Raw genomic sequence first — 17,266 nt, 5'->3', positions numbered from 1 at the left:
CTTATTTCTGCTCTCATATCCTCTTGTGTTTCATTGGCGGTGCACTCCATTGTTTCTTTGAGTTTCCTATGGATCTTCATCAATCTCATTCTAAATTCTTTATCAGAGAGGTTATATAGTTCATTGTTACTGGTTGGTTCATCTGGGCTAGAATCTGCACTGTTTAGTGGGTTTCTGTGTTGCTTTACTATTGTGACTGTTGTAATTTGAAGTTGTTTCTTGTGCATTGTTGTAGTTAGAATGTCTGTGTATGTCTATGATTAATTATGGAGAGGTGAAGAAATACATGGCTGTTCCTCTTCATTCCACGACGATGCTCTTCATAGGTGGGGTTCAATACTGACCTGGGGAGCAAATTGGCGTCCCTGAATTCAAACCAGAGTCCCGGATGCCTTCCTGGCCTTCTTTTTAGTTTTCAGAGAAGATGGGCAGAGAAGATGGCTTCATTACTGTTAGTTTATTATTTGTTTTTAAGATAGTTGTTTTCATTGCTTCATTTTTAGCCTATGTTTTCCAATATGCTTCCATGATTACATCTGTAACTTGGAGAGCAAAATTTACTTCAAGAATTGTTCTACCAGCAGAATTCCCATATTCAAATAAAAAAAACCCATACATTTAATATGCTCAAACCAATAGCATTAAATATTTTTATATTATTTTTCTCTAAATATACAATACCAAGTGAACATTACCTATACATTTACTTATATTCAACCCTTTTTGAATTAATACAATAATTTTATCATTCTCTTTGGAAAATAAGCAAAGGAATGAGTTTTATTAGAATAAACATAATATAGCTCTATCAAATCATTGAAATATTTTTGGTAACATTTTGGGTAATATTTAAATTACCCAGGGCTGGAGTGATAGCACAGCGGGTGGGGCGTTTGCCTTGCACGCAGCCAACATGGCTGACCCGAGTTCGATTCCTCTGCCCCTCTCAGAGAGCCTTGCAAGCTACCGAGAGTATTTCGCCCGCACACCAAAGCCTGGCAAGCTACCTGTGACGTATTCGATATGTCAAACACAGTAACAACAAAGTCTCACAATGGAGATGTTACTGGGCCCGCTTGAGCAAATTGATGAACAATGGGAGGACAATGACAATGACAATGACAATGACCAAATAGTAATTTAAATCCAATTAGTAATTTAAATCCTAAATAGTAGTTTTAATAAGTCAACTGTCAGCTCTAGAAATAAGGAAAAAATTTAGAGGAGTAACTATAGGCTTGGATTTTCTTTTTTTTTTTTTTATATTTTATTTATTTATTGAATCACTGTGGGAAAAGTTACAGAGCTCTCGGGTTTAGGTCTCAGTCATGTAAATATCAAACACATTTCCCTTTACCAATACTTATTTTTAACCCCGAACCCCAATAGACCCCCACGTCCCCCCACCCCTCCCAATTCTTGTGAGGCAGATGAGTTCTAGTTAATACTCTCTCTACTTTGACTAGATAGATTGTTTGGATAGAAGCTGCACAATTATTGTTTAGAGTTTACGACCCACCCCCCACAATCAGATATGCTGAAACAGCGTTGTGAAATGATTTGCTTTCTACAACTTGGTTTAAGAATAAAATGATGTCGCGCGGCCGCAATTGCGGCCGCGCAGTTTTGAATTTCTGCTATTTTACTTATTGACCCTGGAAGAATTTCTATTAAAAGTTAGATAGTTAAGAGATTGGTTTCTGTGCCCTGGAGTCGTGGCCGTGCCGGAGAGCCGCTCGTGGGGGGCAGCTGGCGACCTCGGTGGGGCGTGGGGGACGGCCCACAAAGCCCCCCTTCCCATGAAGTCCCCGCCGCTCCCGCTGAACCCGGCTCAGACCTGCTGTCCACAAGGCTCCCGTGCGGCCGCCATCTTTCTTTCCAGAGAGGAGCGGGCGGGCAGGCTTGGATTTTCTAAAGGGATTGCAACATATAGACTTCCTTGACATTTTTAGGTTTTCAAAAACAAGTTTGATAATGCAGTTTTAATGTGTCTGATATTATGTTATATTGATAATGCTATATAACAAACTGTGATATAGAATTGAGCAATTCAAAAAGATATAAGTAAATGATACTTCAGTAATACTAATTGTAAATTAGAATTAACTTACCACAAGTCAATTTTTTTGGTTTTGTCTTGTTTTGTTTTGGCGCCACAGCTAGCTGTGCTCAGGGCTTCTTCCTGGCTCTGTGCTCAGGGATCACTTCTGAGGGTTCAAGGGACCATAGATGGACCCATGTCAGAAGCCTGCAAGGCAAGCTCCCTTTCTGCTGTACTGTCTCTCTGGCCCTGTCAATTTAAAATTTTTTTAAAGAAAAGTCACTCTATTTCCAGCTATAAATCAAATAATAACTTACAGCAGATCTTTAATTCAAAAAATCATTAAATGCCAATAAATTTATTTGTATTCTTAAAAATTAAAAAAAAAACTTAAGGAAGCTTACTATTTTCTTGTGTTGTTGTAAAAACATCCATCAGGTTTGAATTTGCCATCTTGCAGATTTTGTTTCATCATATCAACTGAGTCAAGAAGATCCATAGCACTGAAATAAAATAAAATTTTTTTAAAAAAGCTCTTTAATTGTTCACATTTTTACTTGCTCAATTCTAAAAAGTACTATATAAATGAATTTCTTAAAATAAGGGTGTTTGCCTTACAAGCGGCCAACATGGCCGACCCGAGTTCGATTCCTCCGCCCCTCTCAGAGAGCCCGGCAAACTACCGAGAGTATTCGATATGCCAAACACAGTAACAACAAAGTCTCCAATGGAGATGTTACTGGGCCCGCTCAAGCAAATCGACGATCAACGGGAGGGCCTTTACCTTTACCTTTACCTTTACATTTAAACTGAGTTGTGGGGGAGGGGTGAAGCAGCTGAACGATGAAGAATCTGCTCCTCATGTACATGGGCCTGGGCTCTATCACCAGCACAGAAACAGCACCACCAATACAATGAAACTCTTAGAAATCTTGCTGAACAGTTCCCAAAGTTAAAGAATGCAGTCATCCAGATCCAAGGAGCCAGAAGAGTGCCAGCTAAAAGAGACCCGAATAAAAACACTCCAAGGCTAAGCGAAATGAGTCAAAAAGAGAGGAACAGACATAGAAAGATTGCGTTTATCTGGGAATCTAAAGTATCAAAATAAGAGACTAACACCCAAGAATAGCCGAGATAAGTACCAGGAGGTTCACTCCATGACTTGGAGGCCAGCCGCACATGCTGGGGGGAAAGGGAAAAGGCAGCTCAGATAGAGAAGGGAGCACCAAATAATGGGTGTTGGGAGGATCCTCCCAGGATGGGAGAAGCATGCTGAAAGTAGACTATAGACCAAACAAGATTGCCACTCAATGCCTCTTTTGCAAACCACAATACCCAAAAGGAGAGAGAAAACAAAAGGGAATGCCACAGGGGTGGTATGGGATGGGGGTGATGGGGCGGTGGGAGGGATACTGGGAGCACTGGAGGTGGAGAATGGGCACTGATGGAGAGATGGGTACTCAATCATTGTATAACTGAAATCCAAGCACAAAAATTTGTACTTCTACAACTGTACCTCATGGTGTTTCACTAATAAAAATTAAAAAACAAGTCAAAAAATAAATATTTGAACTTTAAATTCAATTACTATGCCATATAACTCAATTTTCAGGTTTATTTTAGGGGCAGAAAAATCTGAATCAAGTTTGTCATCATCAGATATACTATAAAATATAAAATAATAGGAAAAAATTTAATTTTTTAAACTGAGCTATATTTTAAGTGATTCACAGTACTAAGGGGATCAAGTGTAAAGGAATGTTTTATTTACTTTCAATAATTCCTAGGTTCTCAAAGATTTGCTCAAATGAAATGTTCACTCCTAAATCATACTAAATAATACTATTTATCTTTGTTCTCGGAGAGCCTGGCAAGCTACCGAAAGCATCTCGCCCACATGGCAAAGTTTGGCAAGCTACCCGTGGCCTATTTGATATGCCAAACACAGTAACAACAAGTGTCACAATGGAGACATTACTGGGCCCGCTCGAGCAAATCGATGGACAACTGGTGGACGTTGCTACAGTGCTACCTAAAATTAATATTACTTCTTTTTTTGGAGGGGGCATACCTAGCGATGCACAGGTATTACTCCTGGCTATGCACCCAGGAGTTACTCCCGACGGTGCTCAGCGGACCATATGGGATGCTGGCGACCGAACCCAGGTTGGCCGTGTGCAAGGCAAATGCCCTACCCGCTGTGCAGCTTAATTTGTGGCTCCAGCCTCAAATTAATATTGTTTTAAGTCCAAAAAATAGGTCAAATGAACTCCTCTCAAAACTCAAATATAACTTTTATAAGTGGAAGCACACTTCAAATAGTCTGATAAATTATTTGAATAAAAGTATAGCTTTAAGGAATGCATGCAGGTAAGAAATGCTGAAGAGAAAAAGCACATCACACTGTATTCTGATATTGGAGAAAACAGCATCATTTTCTCAAATGACTGCTGCCATTCAGTTGTCTGGTGATGGAGACTGAATGTGTACATGGTCTGTTTCACCAGCAGGGTGAGCTCGGTCCTCTGCGATAAACGTTTCTATGTAAATCTCATGGAAGCTAAAAGAAATCTTTTCTATAGTTACAAGCATGGGTGAATACATGCATAAAAGCAAACTATTAAATATGATTGTTGACTAAAACTAATTTATTATTTACTATTAAATATGATGGTGTAAAAATTTCATAGAGCAGCCCTACAAAAAGAGCTTTAAAAAGTAATTACTATATTAAGATTCTACCACATGTTTTGTAGTCACAGTGTCACCAAAGTAAAATTATATTTTACTGAAGTATTTAAATCTCTCCTATTTTTCTTATTACTAATCTTTATTGTTTTCTCACTTGTACTTGCTAATTTTTGTTTTGCTTTTCCTATTTTTTTTAATTCCACGTGCTTGGTTTTTCATCTTTTATAGGATTATGGTTTAGCTCTATACTAAACATTAAAATAAAGTCAATTATTTTCAGTGTAAATATATAGTATACAAAGCATATTGAAAATATTTCAAATTTTAAGTGTACAATAACTTTAAGCAAATATTATTACCAAATACAAATTTTATTTATTTATTTATTTTGCTTTTTTTAGGTCACACCCAGCGATGCAAAGGGGTTACTCCTGGCTCATGCACTCAGGAATCACTCCTGGCGGTGCTCAGGGAATCATATGGGATGCTGGGAATCCAACCAGGGTTGGCTGCGTGCAAGACAAACGCCCTATCCACTGTGCTATCGCTCCAGCCCCCAAATACAAATTTTACATATAAAATATTTCAGAAAATGTAACCACAATTCTGAACAAACTGCCAAATATAGAGGATTATTTCATCAACATAAAGGAGAAAGTGCTTAATAACTGACCTAGTAGAAGAAGGCACTATGACCAAATGTCTTCCAATGCAGCTTCAAATGGTTGGGTATAAAAGTTTATCCATAGGATTATAAGATCAAGTTAACCTACATATGTATTAAAAAGGATGTTTAAGTCAATACAGTTCAATGTCACCTTAAAAATCAAACACATTAGTTTATAATGCGAAACTTACTCAGTATTGTCATGACATTATAAAATAAATAAAACTGCATCCTTAATAACAAATTGCAATCTTCAGATTAGTTATGTGGATAGATTATTGCATTATTCACAGAAAAATTTTAGAAAACAAGAAAGCGTACATGCTGTCTGAAAACCCAGAAAACAGGAGCAGGTATTAAAAGCAGAAATAATGGTGCCTCGCCTGGACTCCTTAACCCCTACTCCTCTATACCACATGGACGCTCAGACTGCAGAAAGAGCTGTCAGAAACCTAAGAAACTGAGATGGGACATTTTGGCTTTCAAGTAACTTTTAATACCTAATAATATATATAATTTCTTAGTCTTTTAACAAAGAATACACTGAACTAACAACATTTTTAAGTTATGCAACTCAGATTTATGTAAAAACAATTGTTTCCGATAATGCTCAATAACATTAAAGGTATATTACAGAGATAGGTATATTATTATGGCCATTCGCTTTGAAAGAAATTCTGAGAATAAACATAGCTTTCAACGTTAATTCACACAATGAATATACGACCAACTTTAATTTTATTTATTTATTTATTTTTTGCTTTTTGGGTCACACCTGGAGATGCACAGGGCTTACTCCTGGCTCTGCACTCAGGAGTTACTCCTGGCGGTGCTCAGGGGACCGTATGGGATGCTGGGAATAGAACCCGGGTCGGCCACGTGCAAGGCAAACGCCCTACCCACCGTGCTATCTCTCCAGCCCCGACCAACTTTAATTTTAAATGGTATATCTGCTGACTAAAAAATATGCAAAACATTTAAAACACATACACTTCAGCAAAATTAATGGATACTTCTTTTCTATAAAATTATGTAAAGGGTTTAAATTAACTTTTATCTTTGACTTTAGTGAATTTAAACTATGTGTAATAATAATATTATCATCCATATAGGAAAGGAAAAAATCAAGCTCTCACTATTCGCAGATGATATGATACTATATCTAGAGAATCCTAAAAGCCTCTACCAAGAAACTCCTTGAAACAATAGATTTGGACAATAAAGTCGCAGTACCCAAAAATTGTGCCCCAGAAAATCAAGTACCTCGGAATCAGCCTAAGGAGTAAAGGACCTCTACAAAGAAAACTGCAAAACGCTACTCCACAAAATAAAAGAGGACATGAGGAAATGGAAACATATCGCCTGATAATGAATAGGAAGAATTAATATTGTCAAAATGGCAATACTCCCCAAGGCACTATACAGATTCAATGTGATCCCTATGAAGATAGCCATGAAATTCTTCAAAGAAATGGATCATCAAGCACTCCTAAAATTCATTTGGAGCAACAAATGCTCACGAATAGCTAAAGCAATTCTTGGGGAAAAGGGTGGGGAGGCATCACCCTCTCCATTCTCAAACTCTACTACAAAGTGGTAAGAATAGTTGTAATAAGTACCAGAAGGTCTGCTCCACATCTTGGAAGCCGGCAGCACATGCTGGGGGAAAGGGCAGTTCAGACAGAAAAGGAAACACCAAGTAAAGGGTGTTTGGAGGACTCGCTGGGGATGCAAGATGCGTGCTGAAAGGCTGAAAGTAGACTATAGACCGAACACGGTGGCCACTCAATACCTCTATTGCAAACCCCAACACCCTAAAGGAAAGAGAGAGAAAAAGGGAATGCCCTGCCATAGAGGTGCGGTGGGGTGGGGGTGGGGTAGTGGGCAGGCTACTGGGTTCATTGGTGGAGAATGGATGGGCACTAGTGGATGATGGGTACTTGATCATTGTGTAACTGAAACCCAAATACGACAGTTTGTAAGTCTATTTACAAACTAGTTACCATGTAGCTGTACATGGTATCTCACTAATATATATATATATATATTATCATTACAACATATAATTATAAATTAAACTCATAAAAATTAAATTTAAAAAATTCAAGGAGATTAATCTTTACAATATAATTAAGGGAAAAGTTTTATAGAAATACGAACTACCTAGTCATGCATGGTGTCCAGTATTTGATTTAACCAGTCATATATAACTTAAAATCTTCTTGAGATGCACATGTCAGTCATTTCTTGGAATTATTTAAAAAAAGGAAATCTATCAAAACAAAAAATAGATTAATTTCTTACATTTCAGATATTTATCATTTTTCTCTAAGAAAGCATCTTTAAATAAACTAGTAACTTGATAAAACAGAACTGAGCTTGAAATTCACTAGAACAAATTAACAGTAGGCACAAACTAGGCAAATTTTCAGCAACTGATTAGTTTCTCATATTTTATGTGTTTCTAATTTCTCTAAGAGTTTCTTTAAATAAACTACTTCATAAAAAGAATTGAGCTTAAAAATTCACTAGGACAAATGAATACTAGGCACAAAATGGGCAAAATATCAGGTAGTGCAACAGGCAGAGTGCTCTCATTGAGCATGTAGCCAGACTTGATCTTCAGCACCCTGATCATCATCAGGACTGAGCCCTGAGCACAGGGACAGGAGTAAGTCCTGAGCATGCCCAGGTGTGGCTTAATCAAAGCCCACCCACAAATGTTTTCCCTCAATTCCCTGTTCTGTCACAATCACATCTCAGGGTTCATTCCCACTGCTGACTGTCAAATACACTTACTTTGCTTCTTCATCCTCCACATGAGGACGATCATCTGGCATTTGTCTTTTTCTTCTCAGCTCACTTATTATAACAGCTTCCAATTCCATCCAAGTTTCATCCAGGTGAAGCTTTCACCTCTTCTCACAGTTGAGCGGTATTGCACGTGTGTTTGTACAAGCTCTTTATCCACTCATCTCTTGTGGGCACTTGCGTTGTTTCCAGATCCTGGCTGCAGTCAACAATGCTGTGATGAGTACAGGTGTGGAGATGTCCTTCAGGCTGAGCCAAACCAGTCTCTCCAATGAAAAATGAGGTTCCTATCTGGCACACCCCCACTGGCACTTACTCATTTCTGGCTTTGTGTTACACATTTGTGAGTCCCCATGTGAGTGATGTCTTATTTTCACTTTGATTTGCATTTCCCTTATAATCAATGATGACGAATTTCCTTTGCCTCTGGGTCAATTTCACATCTTGAGACCATGTCATTCCTTTCCTTTCCACATTTTTGAATCGATTTTTCTGATGGAGAGTTTTTTTTTTTTTTTTAGTGAAACATCATGAGGTACAGTTGTAGATTTACAAATTTTTGTGCTTGGGTTTCGGTCATACCATGATCAAATACCCATCCCTCCACCAGTGCCCATTTTCCACTACCATGGATAATATCCCTCCCCCCCATCCCCCCATCCCCCCGTGCCACTGTGGCAGGGCATTCCCTTTTGTTCTCTCTCTTCTTTTTGTGTTGTGGTCAGCAAAAGAGGCATTGAGTGGCAAACATGTTCAGTCCATAGTCTACTTTCAACATGCATCTCCCCTCCTGGGAGGATCCTCCGAACACCCTCCATTTGGTGCTCCCTTCTCTATCTGAACTGCCCTATCCCCTAGAATACCCGGCTGGCCTCTAAGCTATGGAGTAATCCTCCTGGTGTTGATCTCAGCTATTCTTGGGTATTAATCTCATATTTTGTTATTTTATATCCCCCAGATGAATGCAATCTTTCTATGCCTAACCCTCTCTTTCTGACTCATTTCGTTTAGCATGATACTTTCCATGTTGTACCACTTGTGTGTAAATTTCATGATTTCATCTTTTCTAAGAGCTACATAGTACTCCATTGTGTAGATGTACCAAAGTTTCTTTAACCAGTCATCTTTTCTTGAGCACTCAGATTTCTTTCAGTTTCTGGCTACTGTAAAGAGTGCTGTAATGAACAAACAAGTGCAGATGTCACTTCGACTATACATTTTTGCCTCTCTGAGATATATTCCCAGGAATGGTATTGCTGGGTCAAATGGGAGCTCAATTTCTAATTTTTTGAGAAGCGTCCATACTGTTTTCCAAAAGGGCTGAACTAGTCGGCATTCCCACCAGCAGTGAAGGAGTGTCCCTTTCTCGCCACATCTGTGGCAGCATCAATTGCTTTTGTTCTTTTGAATGTGGGCCAGTCTCTGAGGTGTGAGATGGTATCTCATTGTGGTTTTGATCTGCATCTCCCTTATGATTAATGATGTAGAGCATTTTCTCATGTGCTTTTTTGCCATTTGGATTTCTTCTTTGAGAAAGTTTCTGTTCATTTCATTGCCCCATTTTTTGATGGGGTTGGATGTTTTCTTCTTGTGGAGTTCAACCAGTACTTTGTATATCCTTGATATCAACCCCTTGTCAGATGTGTATTCGGCGAATATTCTTTCCCATTCTGTAGACTGTCTTTGTGTTTTGGTCACTGTTTCTTTGGAGGTGCAGAAGCTTCTTAGTTTAAGAAAGTCCCATTTATCTATCTCTGTTTTCACTTGCTCAGTCAGTGGCGTGGCATCTTTGAAGATACCATTAGCTTCAATGTCATGGAGGGTTTTGCCAACTTTGTCTTCAATGTTCCTTATGGTTTCTGGTCTGATGTTGAGGTCTTTAATCCATTTTGATCTTACTTTTGTACATGGTGTTAGGCAGAGTTCTGAGCCCATTTTTTTGCATGTAGTGATGGAGATCTTTAAGAGCACTTTATGTATCTTAGATATTAGTCCTTTATCTTGCGTATAGTCTCAAAATCCTTTCAATCAGCAGAATGTCTTTTAATTGTAGGGCACATTGCTCACAGAATGCAGAAGTGTTCTAGTTTGATATAGTTCCGTTTCTGTTTTTATTACCTTTGCCACTTGAGTTCTTACATTTCAGACTTCACTGTGGTCATGATTTTGGAGAGTCTTGCCTATGTTTCCCCAATGGATTTTTCAAGATTCAAGTGCAATATAAATATTTTAATTTACTTGAGTTGATTTTTGTTTACAGGGTGAAAGAGGGGTCTATTTTTCCCTTATTGCTTCTGTTTTATTCTTTTTCTTATTTTTCACGATTGTCTGAGATTTCTAACACCTTACTCTGAATGGAGCAGGTCAAGATCTCACAACGTTTCATAATTGCAAGCACTGTGGGAAAGCACAGGGTCACTCCAGACCCAAGTATGATGAAGGCTTGCACCTAATTTCATTTTTTTTAATTGTGACTATCTAGTTTTCCCGTAATCATTGGCTAAAGAGGTTTCCTTGCTCCAATTCATGCACTTCTTCATAAATAAATTGCTTATGCATCTGAGGGTTTCTCCCTGACTTCTCAATCCTATGCCATTGAGAAGAGACTTTTTTTCTTCCGGTACCAATCAATTTTGATTGCTAAAGCTTTGTGTCAGAATTTAAAGTCTGGGGACACAATGCCTCCCATTTTTCCTCAAGATTGCTTTGGCTATGTCAGGAGTTTTGTAGCTTAATGCAAATTTTAGAAAAATTTACTCCATGTCCTTGAATAATGCCATGGAAATTTTTTTCACAATTGCTGTTTCTGTAAACTACTTTGAGTTAAGATAGTCATCTTCAAGATGGCAATTATTATGATCCTTAAACCAAGAATATTTTTCTATTACATTAGTTCATTTTAAATTCCTTTCAGAAGTTTTGCAGTTTTCACTAAATAGGTCTTTTACCTCCTTTGTGAAACTAAGGGGTTTCTGTTTTTTACATGATTGCAATCGGGTTTATTTCTATTCTGGATTTGGGTTTTTTTTTCGTTGTTGTTTGTTTGTTTACATGTAAGAATAAATTAGAATCCTGTGCACTGGTTTTGTAGCCTGCTACTTTACTATATAAATATATTGTTTTGAGGAGTTTTTCAGAGGAGCCTTTTTGGGTTCCTACATACAAAATTCCTAACAGTGCTTTGTAGGTTTTAATAAGTAAATCTTTCACCTCCTTTCTAAAAATTGATTACACATTACCTAATGTTTTTCATAACTATAAGCAGGATTTTTAAATTAAATCACTCTTTTATCATTGTTTACATATAAAATCACAAAAGATTTTCCTGTTTGCTTTCGTAAGCTGCAACTTTCCTGTAAAGATTTATTGCTTCTAGGAGTGTTTAGTGAATGATTGGTTATGCAGTCTTAGGGTTATTGATATGTCATTTGTAAACAGTGAATTTGATTTCTTTGCCAATTTGAACACAAATTTAAATTTTTTTCTTGCTTAATTTCTGTGGCAGCAGCTATCAGAACTGTATTGAATAATAGTGCTCTCAATATATTGTTACATCCATAACAGCGTTGGGAAGTCAAGCACTAAAGAAACAAATTGTGATTGAAGCCGACTTCAGGTTAACCATGTCACCATAACACTAGAAAATACTTTATCTGTGAAACAAACAAACAAAAAACTATAATGTATTTACAGAATAAAATAAGGGATTCACACTGTGCTAACATACACCTACAGAGAACAAAGGCAGTAAGAAAAATACAAAACCCAAGAAAAGTGAGACAGAAATAACATTTTTCCCTTTCTGATATTTGGGCCATTCTCAGTGGTACCTGAGAGTGACTCCCAGTTATTTGCTTGGGGACTTCCTGTGGACCTTTGGGGGCCAAGCAGTGCCAGGGACCCAGCACAGGAGATTCATGGCAAAACATGCTCTCAAGCCATTTGAGTCATTGCTCTGAACAGAGGATTATTTTTTAAGGGCAATACGGACTCTGTCCCCAGTGGCAATTACTTTTAATATAAGTTTACTCTTCCCCATAAAAAAACATAAATGGCCAAATACATTAAAAAAAAAAAGGCCCTCCCGTTGTTCGTCGATTTGCTCGAGCGGGCCCAGTAACGTCTCCATTGGAGATTTTGTTGTTACTGTGTTTGGTATATCGAATACATCACGGGTGGATTGCCAGGCTCTGCCGTGCAGGCGAGATACTCTCCGCAGCTTGCCGGGCTCTCTGAGAGGGGCAGAGGAATCCAACTCGGGTTGGCCATGTTGGCTGCATGCAAGGCAAATGCCCTACCGCTGTGCTAAATTTTTAAAAACACACAAAAGCCAGTAACCTACTTTATATTGTATAAAGAAATTCTCCAGCTCTAGCGACACACAAAGGTCAAAAAAATGGAAAAAGATTTTCCATGATGGGAGAATTATGCTGAAAGTAGACTATAGACCAAACATGATTGCCACTCAATGCCTCTTTTGCAAACCACAGCACCCAAAAGGAGAGAGAGAGAATAAAAGGTAATGCTCTGCCACAAAGACGGGGGGGGAATGGGGCTATGGGGGGATGGGGGGTGGGAAGGATACCAGGACCCATGGTGGTGGAAAATGGGCACTGGTGGAGGGATGGGTATTTGATCATTGTATAATTGAAATCCAAGCACAAAAATTTGTAAGTATACAACTGTACCTCATGGTGTTCCACTAATAAAAGTTAAAAAAAAATTCCCATGCAAATAATAGCCAAAAAGGAGCCACAAATGTAACCACAGTAATATTAGACAAACACTTACCAAGAAAAGCCTGTATGAGTGTTTGGATGAGCGCATGCGGCCAAGAGACCTGAGCGTTGGTGCTGGAGAAGTAGGAATCTTTAGAGCAGTGAGTGAATCCATGGAACTGTGAGGTCTGGAAAACGGGTCTGCAGCAGGAAATGAGGCAACCAGGACATTTGCTCCCCAATGAAATGGGTTCGTGTTTCCACGAACAGCCTTCACCAGGCATAGAAGAGGATGTTATCTGCTTAGATCCCAGTAGAAAAAGCTCCAGAATTTGTGTAATAGCTTAGAAAGGTCAAAGGAGTGAGGAGCTCTCTTAGATCTCCCATCCTGTCCAGCAGCAAAATCCTGCTCTTTTGTTTCCACAGGGCAACCAACAATCACCCTGATACCAAAAGCAGTCAGAGACAGCACAAAAAAGGAAAACTACAAACCAGTAGCCCTGAAAAATAAAGATTATATGAACCTATCAATAGGTGCAGGGAACACATTTGACAAAATCCAACATCCATTAATGATTAAAAACTCTCAATAAAAAAATGGAGTTGGAGAAATTTCCCTCAATATAGTTAAAACCATTTAACACAAATCCATAGAAAGCATAGTACTGCATGGAGGAAAACTAAAAGCCTTCCCTTTCAGATGAGGCACAAGAAAAGGATGGGCTTTCTCACAATTTCTATTCAATATTGTACTGGAAGTTCATGCCATAGTAATCACGCAAGAAGATATTAAGGTAACCAGATAAAAAGTCAAGCTCTCTTGATTTGCAAATTACATGATACTGTACTTAAAATCTCTGAACACTCTACCTAAAAAAAAACCCTCCTAGAAACAAGAGAATTGAATGATAAAGCAGTAGGCTAGAGAAAAGACACCTCTCAGAGGAAGATAGGTGGATGAGCAGTAGGCAAATGAAAAAATGCTCAACATCACTTATCAGAGAAATCCAAATCAAGACAACAAGGACACATACCACCTCACACCAGTGAGAATACAATCTGTTCATAGACTAGAAGGATTAATGTAGCCAAGATGGCAATAATCCTCCAAAGCATTATACAGATTCAATGAAATTGTATGATTCAATAAATCATTATAGATTCACTTCTTTATAAAAATTGCCCCTTGAATGTTCCTGACATTTATATGGACTGACAAATCCCCACCAAAAATAGCCAAAGAAATCCTAGGGAAAAAGAAAACTGGAAGAATCACTCTGCCCAATCTCAACTATACTGCAAAGCTGTAGTAAGTAAAGCAGTGTGGTATTAGAATAACACCACAGACCTTGGTATGTAAAATAATAAACAGACATTAAGACCAGTGAAATAGAACTGAAAACCCAGGAACAGATCCTCAGGTATATGGACAGCTAATCTTGAGTAAATAAGCAAAACATCTTAGGTGGAGCATGAGAACTTCTTCCACAAATGGTGCTGGGAAAACTAGTTGGTCAATGCAAAAAAAAAAAGAAAAGAAATCAGAACCTTTTCTAATACCATGTACAAAAGTCAAATCAAAATGGTTAAGTACCTCAACACCCAAAAAAAACATAGTCAGAAGAACACTTACGGACACTTGAAGCTAGAGGCATCTTTAAGGAGCCAACTGCCGCTGGCCAAGCAAACAGAAACACAGATAAGCAGGACAATATCAAAACAACTTATCTGAATGAAAACTGTTACAAAAACACAAAGATTCCCCCCAAACTGGAAGATAATTGACCATCATTCATTTGATAAATTGTTAATATCCAAGATGCATATAAGCACTGATAGAACCATGGGAAAAATCCAACCCCATAAACAAATGGAGAGAAGAGATAAAACGAAACTTCTTCAAAGACATACAAATGATCAAAAGGCATATGAAAAAATGCTATACATAAGTAATCATTATGGGAATGGAAATCAAAACAATGAGATAGCACTTTACACTACAAAACTGGCACATATTAAAAGATGAGGAAGAAGAGGCTGGGCTGATAAAATCTCAGGGCCAAAATAGGCTGCCAAATTGAAGAAGGACAAAAATGACTGTACTTTCAGTGCACGTCTGCTGGCATCAGATGCATCCATTGAGGACCTGATGGTGCAGGTGCGAAAAATCAAGTAGAACATCATTTGTCTGACCGAGACGAGAAGGCATCAATCACATCATGCCATTTTTGACACTGGGGAAGAGCTGTTCCTCAGAACATGTGACAAAAGAGGCGTCGGTCTTGTCAGTGTCCTTGTCAACACAAACTTGGCCATAAACATTGATTCATTCGAATGCCTAACAACCCGAATTGGACAATTACACTTAAACAGATGTGGCTGGAGAAGTTCTATAAAGAAGACCACACCTTCTACAAGATCATTGTCAGTGATTTTAATACCAAGATAGGACCGAGAAGATCAGCCGAAGAACTCCACATCAGGACACATGGCCTAGAATGGAACGAACAGGGTGAGAGATTGTCCGAGTTCATCATGTCGACCAAGACCATCTATGGTATCTCACAATTGCAGAAGGCTAAATCTAAACGTTGGATATGGGAGTCTCCCAGTGGATGATTCCACAATGAAATTGACCACATCATATTCAATCAATGGTCTTGCCTGACCGATATTGCTGTCTGCGCTCTCCCCTCGCTCCAAAGAGGTGCATAATAGCAAAAGGATGCTTAGCGCGTGTGTGCATGTGCAAGAACTACGGGCAAAGGCCAGATTCCTGCACAAGACCAACCGGAGCTCAATCCTTGAGACCCCAGGTGTCCCTGAGGCCTCCAGGAGAGACCTCTAAAATGCAGAGCCAGGGTCAACCCAGGGCACTGTAGGGTGTGGCCGCAAAACAAATGAAAAAAAAAAAACAACTGGAGGCAATTGAATGTAGCCTAAAGCTGCAGTGCTGACCCTCTCATGGCCCATAGTCGTGGCCATGTCCCTGTGTGTGGCAGCTGCAGACTCTGGAAGTCAGTTTCCACACCAAAGTGTGGTTCATTTTGGGGATCCTTGTATGGTCACCATCCTCATGTCCCTTGGGGGAACTTGCAGCACTTGGTGCCCTACACGAAGCCTAAGTTCCAGAGGCCCATCATCAGGATGTTGCCCATGTCACACCCACATGTCACACAGCTGGGTGTCTCTGAAGTATCACCAAATATGTGGACACCTTATGGTAGTGATAGGAGGCCTATGTCCTCTACAAATTCACGAGCTTCCTAGTCAACTTCCTGAAGAGCTGTTTTCAACCTAAAGTCATGTGGAAAGGCAAAGAGAAGCACAAGTCCTCACTTCCCTTCTTCTGCTTCCTTCCGTGCTCCATGGGAGAAATTCTGCTGCCCTGGTGCAAGGGGGTTGTGCTACAGTATGTCACGATCAGACTGGCCACCACAACCACCGCTGAGATCTGTGAGACGTGCAACATCTATGTGAAGGAACATTCAGCTTGCAGAGAGCTTGCGTGCATTTGGTCATCATCAACGTGCCCCTGTTCTTTGCCATGTATAGCCTCCTGATATTTTATTAAACACCAAAGGAGGATCTGAGCCCATCTAGCAAATGGGGATGTTCTTTCATGTGAAGCTTATTATCTTCTGGAAAACAGTGGTGATTGCTTTGTTGGTAAAATTTCATGTGATTTCAGACAGCAGAGACAGAAACATTCTGCATAGAAATGTTCATTGCTGCCATAGTCCACCACTACACCTTATATGGGAGATCAAGAATTACGAGTGTGCAACTCTTTGTTCCTCGAAACGTCACTTTTTCCACTTCACAACCACACACTGGTAATTACCACGAGCTTGGAGACACACTGATGGCACAGAATGTGCTCAGTACAGTTAGAGGTACCTGAAGACCTTTAAAATGACAAAGAACATCACATAAAAGCCGAAACTTCGGAATCCATAATCCAGTGCTGCACTTCTTTATGCTTTTTCTTTCTTCCTTTATTTCTCTATCTTCCTTTCTTCCCTCCTTCATTTCCTCCTACCGTGCTCCCCTCTCCCTTTCTCCTCTTTTTCTTTTATTCTTTCCTTTTTCCTTCTTCCCATCCTAGAGCAATGCAGAGGACCATGGGTTGGACAGCCAATCTATGGAGAAGACATCAGACATAAGGACGGTCGGTCCAGGTACAAGTTCCAGTTCTGCACAGACTCATTAGGCTCACCTTGACCTGCCTCCAGTGAGGCTCCCACACTCCCACAGGCAGAGAGGGAGTGTCCCAGTGTCTGCCCACAGGAACTGAGGGGGGGGTGTTCAAGAAAGAAAGAAAGAAAGAAAGAGAGA

At 39.2% G+C, this 17,266-nt stretch overlaps 1 non-coding gene across 1 annotated transcript; it reads right to left on the bottom strand.

The window, feature by feature from the left end:
- Positions 1-10,532: 10,532 nt before the first annotated feature.
- LOC130031320 (small nucleolar RNA SNORA9) lies at positions 10,533-10,659 on the bottom strand. The gene has a single exon (XR_008793667.1). It is a non-coding gene; the product is annotated as a small nucleolar RNA SNORA9 (small nucleolar RNA).
- Between the last annotated feature and the right edge of the window lie 6,607 nt (positions 10,660-17,266).

This window comes from Sorex fumeus, unplaced genomic scaffold, assembly GCF_029834395.1.
Source record: "Sorex fumeus unplaced genomic scaffold, SorFum_2.1 ptg000046l, whole genome shotgun sequence".
Lineage (NCBI taxonomy): Eukaryota > Metazoa > Chordata > Mammalia > Eulipotyphla > Soricidae > Sorex > Sorex fumeus.
Note: the sequence above shows the minus strand (reverse complement) of the source record. Positions and strands in the feature narration are given on the sequence as shown.